This window comes from Cydia splendana, chromosome 2 (assembly GCF_910591565.1).
Source record: "Cydia splendana chromosome 2, ilCydSple1.2, whole genome shotgun sequence".
Classification (NCBI taxonomy): domain Eukaryota; kingdom Metazoa; phylum Arthropoda; class Insecta; order Lepidoptera; family Tortricidae; genus Cydia; species Cydia splendana.
In genome coordinates, this window is record NC_085961.1 from 12939210 (window position 1) to 12951712 (window position 12503).

A 12503-nucleotide genomic window follows, 5' to 3' on the forward strand; every position below is an offset into this window, starting at 1 on the left:
TGGCTGTTGTTGTATGGACAAAACATAGCCATATTTAGCCATATTTAGCTCCATCTGACTTTATGCCTGCTGTGTCAAATTGGGATTCTGCCTGGGCAAACCAAAGTTTAGGTTGATGAGTCCAAAAGCTAGGAAGTTTAACCTTAATGGCATTAACCTGTGGAGTAGGAGTTACTCCAAGAAGCGACACACGTTGCTGGAGTTCTTCAAACTTCTGTAAAAGTTCTGCATTTGCCTCTGTCCCCATGATTATAATTGCACCAACGGATATAAGGTATTTTTTCCCTAGCCAACACAATATACAAGTCTACTAGTTGACAAGTCAATGATATTTACAGTTACCGAAACAAATTAATTTATATAACTGTGTTATTGTTGTAGTACAAAAGTTATTTTCGAGCTTAATATACAAGGGAGGTGTGAATAGAAACTTTAGAATAAGTCATTAAATGGTTACATTAACTTAGAAGATTATTATTATTATTCTCTTTATTTATTTCTCATCTTAAGTTAGGTTATTTTATAATATGTATATAAAAGTAAAATATAAAAACACTTACAAAACATTAAAAATTAATATAAACACATTATAAAAAACCTAACCTAGGGTGCCGCCAGCAGCGGGGCTGGGCCCAAGCTACCGGTGGTCAGGGCCGCAGAGAGAGGAACCGGCGGACTATCTGCGCCGTGTCCAAGATCACCGACTTCTGCATCTGACCCTTGATCCAACCACCTAGCGAGAGTCTCTCAAGATGTTGGTCGAGACTCTTCGCTATTAGACCGTTCACTGAAACGACTATCGGGACAATGATCGTCGAATCAACATCCCACATGGCGGTTATCTCGTGAGCCAAGTCTAGGTACTTACTGGACTTGTCCTTCTCGGCTTTCACGAGATTCTCATCATGGGGGATGGTGATGTCAACGAGCACGGCCCGACGTTGCGATCGATCTATTATCACGATGTCAGGCTTATTGGCTACAATAGTCCTGTCAGTGATGATAGATCGATCCCAATAGAGCGTGGCACGACCATTCTCGAGAACAGGCGCAGGTAAGTACTTGTAGTACGGTACTTCGCGGTCCGCAAGGCCGTATAGAAGAGCAAGTTGCTGGTGAATAATCCTGGCTACGAGATTATGTCTGTGCAAGTACTCGCCGTTAGCAAGATGAGAACAACCGGAAATGATATGCCTGAGTGACTCTCCGGGACGGCGGCATGCCCGACAAATGTCGACCGTACCGTCCTTCAGGATATATTTCCGATAGTTGTTCGTCATCATCACTTCGTCCGCAATTGCACAGGCAAAACCCTCGGTTTCTCCGAAGAGGTCCCCGAATCGTAACCAGTTCACCGACGCGAGCAGGTCCACGTCGGGTCCCGTGAGGGCCTTGTAGAACCGCCCGTGTAGCACCTTACTCTCCCATGCCGCCTTGCGATCCGCAGTACTTAGTACCACAGGTTTGCGCCAGTTCTCGTTTGCCAAGGAGAGCGGCGTTAGGTTCCTGTCTACTGCCACCACATCACGATGCATCCCACACTCGTTGTTAAGGAAATAATTCCTGAGATTGTACACCTCGCGGTTGTGGAGATCCTTGGCATTTAGGAAGCCTCGGCCTCCACACTTCCGTGGGATGTACAATCTCATAACTGACGAGCGTGGGTGTAGCATGCGATGTGTGGTGAGCAGTGATCGTTATTATTATTATTATTTACAATATTTGCGATTGTAACTACGAAAATTCCAAGGAAATAGTATAAACACGGGTTAATATTAGTCCGATCACCAAAATATGAAGATAAAATTACAATTGTCCAGATTTAAAACAACAATACTTGCGGCGAGGACATAACTGGATCCACTGACAGTTCTGACACTGACTTTGACGTTTGAAGACTCTTCGCGCTTGAAATTGAATTTCCCGCCGTTGAACCACGGGAAAAGTATGGCTGACAAAGTTTGTAATCGAAATGATTACAACTTATTATGTTACTTCGAAATGCACTTCACCACTGTATTTCACTTTTATTTTGCTCGTAAAACCTTTGCACTATGTTCCGTACGGCGATGCTGACGATATGGACGATATGATTAGGCAGCTTTTCTTGGAAATGCTGCCGCCGGGTCCGCCCAAGGTCAATGCAAATTGGTCTCCACTCTCCAGGCTCCGTTGGATTTGGAGTCTCGTTCCGCGAATTCGGAGTGGCCTTCGCTTGGAGCAGCTTATTGGAATATCTGGCGTCTGTTCCTAACGCCTCAGAGCCCTCGGACCTATTCTTGCCGGCTTCTACAGCGTGAGAGATCGAAGTATCACGTATCACGTCGGGGTCACCACTTTGGGGTGTCGGTGGCACAGTAACTTTATAATAATAACTACATTATATTGGTTTAATTTAAGATTACTTTATTTTCTACATGACCGTGTCGAGTCAGTTTACATCTCCTCTCTCTAGTGTTGCCAACAACACTCCATTCTTTTTCCTCGACGTGAGGTCTCTTCAGATGCGTGGCGATTCGCCACACCAGTATCCTATGAGGATCATTTTTTATTTTTATGTAACTGGTTACAAAACTCCGGTTACATACGCGGCCGAAGGGAACAAATCTACTCTTTCACCAACTTGACAATTGACACCTGCCAATTTCCTGTAGGTATACTCATTTCTGAGTCACTATTTACTTGTTGGACCAGCAATGTACGGCGAATTGTCAGCGTGGTGAAACATTCAGGGACATCACTATCACACGTCACATCCCGCCCCGATATGGTTTGGGCCTTTGACTAGCGCTATAGCTGAATCTGTAAAGCCCCCTCCAGACTATGCGCGTGAATCGCGGGCGAAGCCGCGAACGCGAATGTGGAGTCGATTTCGCTGTCTGCGAAAATAGACGCCAACTCGCGTTCGCGGCTTCGCGCCGCGATTCGCGCACGAGTGTGGAGGGGGCTTAAGGTCAATCGGGGTAAATGCGTCTCTTGGTGTAAATGCGTCTATTGAAGATATCTTCGAAACGCAACATATAACTTTTATAGCCGTTTACATTAAAATTTTGGTGGCCATACTTCGACCATAGAGGGTTGCATTAAGGATGACTCACGTTAGACCGGGCCGTGTCCGGGCCGGAGCTTCGGCGCATCGTATTCTATGGAAACCAAGTGATCACCTCTGTCATGTCATAAAAAAGTAGGCGCCGGAAGCTCCGGCCGCGGCCCGGACACGGCACGGTCTAACGTGAGTCATCCTTTAGTCTAAAATGTTCCGTTTGGAACATAGACTTATAATATATAGAGACGGTGTCTCAGCGAGCTGTCACTGTTGCCACTTTTGTTTAGTGTACGATTAACAATGAGGCCCACCTTGCTGTAGCCATGTCGATAAAGTCATATCGATAAACTATCGACATTTCTTGCAATTTTAATTTTACTTCGAAGGCTTAACGATACCTAAAATGACCAAAAACGCTTTTATTCTTTATTGTGGTTATCAGATCACAATTTTATAGTCACGCCCCAGCAGGGAACCAAGGGAAAGTTCAGATATTTAATTAAAATACATAAATACCTCCTAAAATAGGTGTTCCGCAATAATTAAATTATATTATTATATTATAATATATTCATTATCCATTAGCATTTCAATTATGTTTATGTTTAACGAAGATATTGAAGCTTCAATTAATCGCTATTTCGTTCCGCTGTGTAGCGTTTATCGATATATAACATGATTAAAATCGACTTTTCACATCCCTAAAAGAGCACACATATACGCTTTTACGCACACATACACAGCCTGGGCGCATCAAGAAATGCAACACTTGATTTGAAGTCCACCTTGTCAACAGTATGGTTGTCCTTTTTTGACAAACGGCATTTTTAAAAGAGCGAGGAGAGAGAAATGATACTAGTTGCTGCGCCGTGAAAGAGAACAGAAAACGTTGGGCCCTTGGTTTGGAAGATATCTCCAAAAGACGCATTTATCCCGGTTGACCGTAGATAGATAAAGTCATACAGGGTGGCCCAAAAATACGTTGACAGCGTTTTTTCTAATTATTTTATTAAGTACTTACGTACGTAACTAGTACAAAATAAGTTAAAAATTAAAATTACACTCTTTTTATGCAACAAAAATTAATTGTTTTCAAAATAGCCTCCTTTCGCTTTGATACACAAACGCAAACGATTGTTAAAAAATTCAATGAAATGCCGAAGCTTCTCCAAGCATTTTTTTGTCCCATTCTTTGGTAAGTGTTGCTTTTAGAGCGTTTACACGGTTTAAACATTTGTGTTTAGTAGCACAGGCCCTTGTCTCTAAGACTGACCGCAAACTATAATCCATTGGATTTAGATCAGGCGATTAAGGTGACTCTTTTGAACCACTGACTTAATATTAGAAATAGACACACAGAGCGGAACAAAAACGTCAACAAAATGTGGGTCAGAATGACAGTAGCGGCAAATTTGCATTGATGATAAAAACGCTTACGTAAATTTTGAGTCAAGATAAATGTTTTGTACGGAAAAGAACTTACTGTCGTAAGCATTAAGTGTCAAATTTGTAAACATTAGTACCAACACTGTTAAAACTTTAAGTCCGATGGCACTAAACGTAACTTCACCTTTGTATTTACGTCAAACAACGTCAAATGAGAATAATGAACGAATGGAGTCCCTTTGGTACATTTTAATAGGTATTACTGTACAGAAAAACCAAAGTAATAAATGAATCAATTTAATTTGATCGGGAGTTCAAATAAAATGAATTCATGGTAACAACCCGTTTAAGTTACATAAAACAAATTTATTTTTAATAAGTAAGTATATATAGGTACGTCTTTAAATACTATTTTCCTTGAAATAAATTCAACTTATTAAATAACTGTGTATTTTAGATCTACATAATCTTCGCACTTTCGTTCTTTGCAATATAGTGCACGGGGATATTCAGGTCGCTACTGGTACTGATTGGTTATGGTCTTTATCAAGAAATTCCTGTGGTTGTCACTGTGTTCAGACAGGTTTAACATTTACAGTTAGTCGATGTAAGCCCTTATTGGTCGTGTATATGTCGGAAACAGGGAAATGCGCCGAACACACAAGTGCCGTTTTGCCTTGTTTAAAACTGCATCACCCCTATCTCTTGCTATAATAGCAGTACACTCAGCACGTCGCATAGGTTTTCTTGGAAATCTTGAATTTAAACATAATATTATATCTTACGAATTCCATATAAAAATAAAAAAAGTATTGACCTCACATCGACTCATTAGATTTTTGTTCCTTCACATCCCTTCTTTGGTACTAACAAAATAATTTATACAAAACCATGAAATTACCACCAGATTACATAAATTATGTAATGCTATCCAAAGAACTAACCGAAAGAAATACATTCCAAGCTTTTTCCTTATTTTATCATTGTTATTTTTGCATATTTTGACGACCATTTTACGACATTGTTGACAACTTCACATTTGAGCGGTCTATACAAGACTAAACGAAAAAGTAACGCGTGATCTGTTTTAACGTTACTTTTGCGGGGCCATTTTTTGCGGCTGATTGGGTATCCAGTTCTTATTCTATATCAATGTTTTGAACTTATAAATCCGGGAAAATTATATTTGCACCGCTACTAATTTCCCTGGATTCATAAGTTCAAAAGTGTGGCTTATTTTGTACTAGTTATTACGTAAGTACTTAAAAAAATAATTAGAAAAAACGTTGACAACGTATTTTTGCGCAACCTTGTACTACCCTATGAATCTTTCCAACAAGCTGCAGAAAGTACCAAGGTAAGTTAAAATCAGGAAATCGGGGCACAATTTTACAATTTACCACCGGGCTGGCTTGGCGCAAACTTGAACAAAGGGAACGCTGTCTCTGTCGCTCCCGAGTATCTCTAGCTAGCTATTTCGTCTGGTGAACTTATTGTAATAGTGCAAGTTAGCTGGAAGAAAGTATTGAATTATGGAGCCGTTAAGAGTTGAAGGAGCGCGGTTGTTCCTCTTGCCAACTCATATAATTTTACGTTGTGTAACTTATGTTACGGAAAGGTACTTACCTACCAACCTATCTGCTACTACCTTAAAACACAAGTTTATAATTACAGTAACTACAAAAGCACTTTATAAGTAGTAGGTTAGAAATAAAGCTAGTGATTTATTTATTAGTATATATTCTTCTGTAAGATTGAGGTAGGTCCTTTTCGGCTTTGGGCTGCTTTGAATATAAACAAGGTTATATTTTGCTATGTTCCCAGTCCCACCTCTACAATAACTTACCACGCGTTTTTATAAAATTTAATAACGTATATATTTAAATGACACATGGAATTTAAAGATTTATTCCTTGTCAATGTTTTCTATGGCCCGTGATCCACCACAAATCGTTTGAAATTAATTAATAGTAGGTAATAAATAGAGGGTAAGTACTAAATTATAAATCAACATAATAAGAGAATCCTGTTGGATGATGGGTGGTTTTTTGTAAAAAGCCACCGAGAAAAGTATTTCGCTTATACCTATAGTAACATGTCAAAATTGGTGTTATTGTTTTATGTTACGAGTTTGGTACCTATCTATGTATCTATTTTACCAGACACTTTGGGCGCTTTTGGTACTATAAATTAAATACATAATAAGAATTAATGAAGGGGTCGTCCATATACAACGTGACTACGAATTTACGCCAGTTCGCGTGATAGGAAACCTATGCGAGATCAATATGTTTAATCGCGCGTTCGCACGAGTAAAATTCCCGCGAACATGCGATAATCGCGTAGTCGCGTTGTATTAGGACGACCCCGAAATTCAATACATGTCACGTCATAAAAATTATATAATTTAGGTACTTACCTCACTACTCACTAGTAATAATGTCCCCAACAAATCCACCAGATGGCTCGTACAGCCGCATGCATAAATAAGGGCATTAACAACGCGAAAGGATTCACTAGCGCTTTACACTGCACTGAATACCGGGAACACGGGTACAGTCACATAAATAACTGCCGTCGGCCGCAGGGGCGGTAAATCTCGGTACAATGGACACAGGCAATGTACAAGTTTGGAGACTACTGAAATACAATTAGGTATAGCGCGAGGTGAATTCAATTTATGGAATTTAAACCTTAGATACCTACTACGTAAGTACAATCGTAAAGGTACCGCTGTCTCACGTTGTATATATTTTACCGTAAAAACCTTTGTTTCGTATGGCCTCAGTGAAAACGCGTTTTCACTAGTTAAAACTAGTTTTCCGTAAGGCCTCGGTGAAAACACAGCACAGTTTTAACTTAGGGAAGTTGCATTTTCACTATCATGATCAAATTTAACAAATTTTATGATCGGATTTTGATATTTATTAACCCTTTGACCATTATTTTTTTGTAGCAATGAATCGAGAACTTTAACGATACCCATAGCATGAATTACTTTTTTTATGATTTTTGAGAAAGAGAAATATACACTCATATATTATTTCGGGGTTTCTGAATTATAAGACGGCAATATGTTTGCCGCTATCAGCCAAGGGCAGTAAGTGACAAGACCGTCATGTCAGTTTGCCGGGGGAACTACGGGTGGTATGAAGAGTATCTAAAATGAATAAATTAAAAACCAATAGAATGATAAGAAATAATTAAAACCTTTATTTTACTTAAAAAGCTTTGTTTATTCTATTTATAATATTTTTAATATATACTATTATATGTTTTTATACAGCGGTAAAATCCCTCCTAAATTATGCCACTCAAATATAGTACTTCTGCACAAAAAAGGCGATAAGTCAGATATAAATAATTACAGGCCCATTAGTTTAATCTCTCATATTTACAAATTGTTCATAAAGGTAATAGATAATAGAATTGCCCCACTGCTGGATAAACATCAACCACCCGAGCAAGCTGGTTTTCGCCCTAGTTTCTCCACAACAGACCACCTTCATACTTTAAATCAATTGATAGAAAAGTCCAACGAGTTCAACGTGCCTCTATACCTTGCTTTTGTAGACTATAGCAAAGCATTTGACAGCGTTAAACACTCCGCTATATTTTCCGCCATGCAAAGTCAAGGTATAGATCCGACGTATGTTGAACTCGTTGGAACAATCTATAATAACAGTACAGCCAACATTAAATTACATGCACCTGGTCCTATATTCAAAATAGAGAAAGGCGTTAAACAGGGCGATCCGCTGTCTCCTAAACTGTTCACCAGTTGCCTAGAGGAGATATTCAAAAAGCTGGCGGTCTCGTGGGAGGGGTTGGGCATTGTCGTCGGTAATAAACGGTTAACTAACCTGCGTTTTGCCGACGACATTGTCCTTTTCTCCCACACTGCATCTCAACTGCAACTCATGCTACAAGACCTCAGCACTGCGAGCCTTGAAGTTGGACTCACAATGAACAGAGCGAAGACCAAGTTGATGATCAACAAAGCAAAACATAGGGTCACGGTAGATGGGCAGGATATACAGTATGTTGATGAGTACATTTACTTGGGCCAGATAGCTTCCTTCGAAAACAGGCAAACCATAGAAGTCAATAGACGTATCGATAACGCCTGGAAGAGCTTCTGGTCCATGAAGGCGCTATTGAAGGGTGACCTTCCCCTGTGTCTCAAGCGCAAACTCATCGACATGTGTATCCTGCCTATCCTAACCTATGGTGCTCAGACATGGTCATTGACTGAGGCTTTGAAGTCCAAACTCAAGGTTTGCCAGCGAGCGATGGAGCGCAGTATACTGGGTGTTCGCAGGACTGATAGAATCAGAAACACGGAACTGCGCTTCAGAACTAGAGTTGTAGATGTAGGTGTCAAGACCGCTAAGCTTAAGTGGGACTGGGCTGGACATGTCTGCCGCATGCACCCTGAAAGGTGGGCCAAAATGGTTACGGAGTGGGACCCACGGAACACCATAGATGGTGCTAGCCGGAGTGCAGGCAGACCGAAAAGGAGATGGCGGGACGACTTGGACGTATTTTGTCTGGATTGGCGGGAAACTACAAAAGACAGGGTTGAGTGGAGGGAGCGAGGGGAGGCCTTTGCCCAGCAGTGGGACACTTAACCAGGCTAACAAAAAAAAAAAAAAAAAAACTATTATATGTAGGTATTGTATATTATTTCCAAGTAGGTATGGTAATACCAGCAAAACTGTGGATAGGTTGCTAGCATGTAATAATTTGAAGTATTGAATTAAGCTATTGCTCCATATATAAATCAATAACAATAGTAACCTAACCTACCCTTTCCTTTAATAAACACCAGACACTTAACGGATAGTGGCAAATATATTGCCGTCTTCATTTTTTTAAATTATCAAACAACAGATTTTTTTTCTATAAACTTTATATCGCCAAACTTGTCTCTGAAACTAGAGAATTGTAACTATCGGATAAATCCAGCAAAGTAAATTTTATTTACAAACATTTTTGTTCAAATGTAACCAATTTTTAAAAATCTAAGTTCAGGCCTATTAAGAATCATCATTTAACAAGGGATGGAATAACGTTTATCAGCTCTCCTTTTTTTCGTAGATTGGTACGAGTATATTCTCTTATGCGAACCAAAATTTATATTAACTAACAACACGTTCATTGAGAAAAAAAATAAAATATCTGAGTGGTATGACGGCAAATATCTTGCCGTTACCCACTAAAGGGTTAATGTTAATGAATCCCTCTCCCACCAACGTCGACGTCTTCGTCAACGTCATTCTCTGCAAACCTATGTTTGTAGCGCTACGTCGTAGCTCGTAGCTTAGTTTTACCCGCATGTAACGAATAACTAAGTTACACGTTTATTTATTCTACAGGACATGATTCGAAATTTCGCAAATATGACTATAATTCTCTTTTGTTTCCCTATACCTATGTACTAATGAAAAGCAAATACGTCAAATAGTGTAGCAAGCTGATTCGAACGTACACTGATATCATTTACGTGTACGTTCGAATCAGCCTGCTACACTATTTGACGTATTCGCTTGTAGGCTACGCCATCCACGGTAGTTTCTTCTTAGTTTGTGTTTTACTAGCAAACCCCTTGCGGCGTTATCGCCCTACACCCTGCAATAAATATGTTAATTCTAGTGGAAAATCAAATACCAAAACTGACATGTCAAAACGGATCAACAACTAGCAGATTTCGAATCTAAGGCGCGCCACTCACGATCCAAACCGACCTGTGGTAATCCTAGGAAAAACATATTTATTTACTACTTATGATTTGGGTACCTAGAGTAAAATTTAGTATTAGGAAAGTGATGCCAGAAATATAAACCTTCCAACAACAGACAAGACACAACAACCGACAACTTAAGAAACAGTTAAGTTGTATCTATTCCTTTATAAGGCAAACGAAAATTACGTATACGTCCCACTGCTAGGCTAGGCACAGGCCTCCTCTCATGCGGGTTGGGGACTTCACATACACCTTTGAATTTCTTCGCGGATGTATGCAGGTTTCCTCACAATGTAGCTACATATTGTCAAGTAATTTTCGTAGCGCAATAGAATCGCGCGGAAATTTAGATTCAATTACGGCACGTTTTACTTAAATTATAGATTAGATTAGATGATTTATTTCATGAAAGACAATTACATAATAAGTTTGCATTGATGTCAAAAATATAAGAATTTCTATCATGATCGTCAAAGTAAAATAAAATAAAAATGAAAATAATAACAATAATAATGAAATAATATTATAGCTCCAATAAGGATTGTCAACACAATTAAAATAAAAGTAAGCAGGTAAATACTTACAAATCCAAAATATAAATTCACAAACAAAGTAAAAATAATATCTCCCAATAAGAATCGTCAACACATAACAATATAACAATATACGTTTATAATATTTCATATATATTGCGTATACAATACGTTTCATATAGGTACATAATATGAAAAATTTAGGGTATATTCCATCAAATATTGGCTTGAGTTATCTCGATAAATCACGATTTCCGTAACAATCAGTCAAACCGTACACTTGTTTGCTACCATCGTCGAAGTTAAAAAATAAACAAGCGGTTGTTGATCATTGAACAGCCGGCCTTACTAAATCTTGCGCGCGCGCCGCCACGCGCTCCTAACATGGCCGCACTAATGGCGCTTTAACTCTTCACTTAATTGTGCGGTTTTAAATACTTAACAATTGCAGGGAGGGTCAAACTATTACCAGCGTAAATGCAACGTCTATTGAGCGAAAATAGACCTTATGTTTATTAATACTAATTTCTTTTGCATGAATTATTAACTTTGTTGCTTTCAAACTTGCCAATTTATTTGTCATCAAAAGCGAGCAACTTTAGACTTTGCTTACGTAGCCAATAAGAGTAGGTTTATTGCATTTTGTTTTGTAGGGTTAGGTACTTAATTGTTTGTTTGCGTGGGAAGATTTGTGGCCAAGTTTTAATTTGTATACTTAGTTTAAAGTTTTTTGATCACTGTTTGAATTTGAATTCATTCAATTGTATATTTTTTTATGTCACTCCCGGCAAAGGGAATAGATTCGCTCCCGGAAATGATATTTGTGAAACTTTTGGGAAGTGGTCACCAAATGGCAACACCATTGCATAAGATTGATTAAAGGATGACTCACGCTAGACCGGGCCAGAGCCGGGACGGAGCTTCCGGCGTGTTCTATGGAAAGCACCACGTGATCACCAATCAGCCGTCATAGAAAATGACATGTCGGACGCATCGGCCCGGGCCCGGCCCGGTCGAGCGTGAGTCATCTTTAATACTTTTTATATTATCAGCAACCTAAGTAATGGTACCTTCTACATTATGACATAGTGTAACGTAGTATATTTTTCTAAATTTATATTAAGTATTGTTGAGATGATTCATAATTAAAAGAAAAATACTTTTTCGTATTGCAACGTTTTTAACAGTGTCCGAAACAAACTATATTAATTGCACTTATTTGCATAATCTGTTGCATTCAGATGCACCTCTAGATGCTTATCTGTTGCCGGGGTTGTCATACGAGTAAAAATAAATAAAACTTGAGATATTTATATTGTCACTCCAGGAAAACTTTGTATGATTTAGGTATGTTTTTTCAGATAAAAAATAATTTTGATATAAAACAAAACATAGAAATTACAGACTTACAAAGTGGCTCTGGAATGAAACAATATTAGATTTAATGATAAAAATATATTTCTTAGGCTCAGGAGTGAAATTGTCTAAACAATTCAGATAGAATTTTCGAAGGATTTGTGTCTTCAAGGGACTGCCACCCTACTTTTGTTAGGCCCTCAGGGACCTCCATATTGGAGGAGTTCATTCGAGAATGATTTGCACATTTGATTTGGGAACCCCTCTGGGGACACTCGCTCGCAAGAGCACAATTCATGGGAAGACCACACTTTCGACATGGTGGTCTGAAAGATGGAAACGGCTTGAGTCCTTCGGAAGCTCCACTGAGTGAGTACTAATTAAATTTCGTGGTGATCAACTCCACAATGGCGCGAGACGTTGTGGGTTTGTTCTT

The 12503-nt window shown here is 39.0% G+C and overlaps 1 protein-coding gene across 1 annotated transcript in view; it reads right to left on the reverse strand.

Annotated features, from left to right (window-relative positions):
• Positions 1 to 43: 43 nt before the first annotated feature.
• Positions 44 to 12503, reverse strand: part of LOC134804495 (uncharacterized) — a 148626-nt gene continuing 136166 nt past the window's right edge. The window contains exon 2 of the mRNA XM_063777545.1: positions 44 to 555. The gene's annotated coding sequence lies outside the window, so the exon portion shown is untranslated. The remainder of the gene's footprint in view (positions 556 to 12503) is intronic.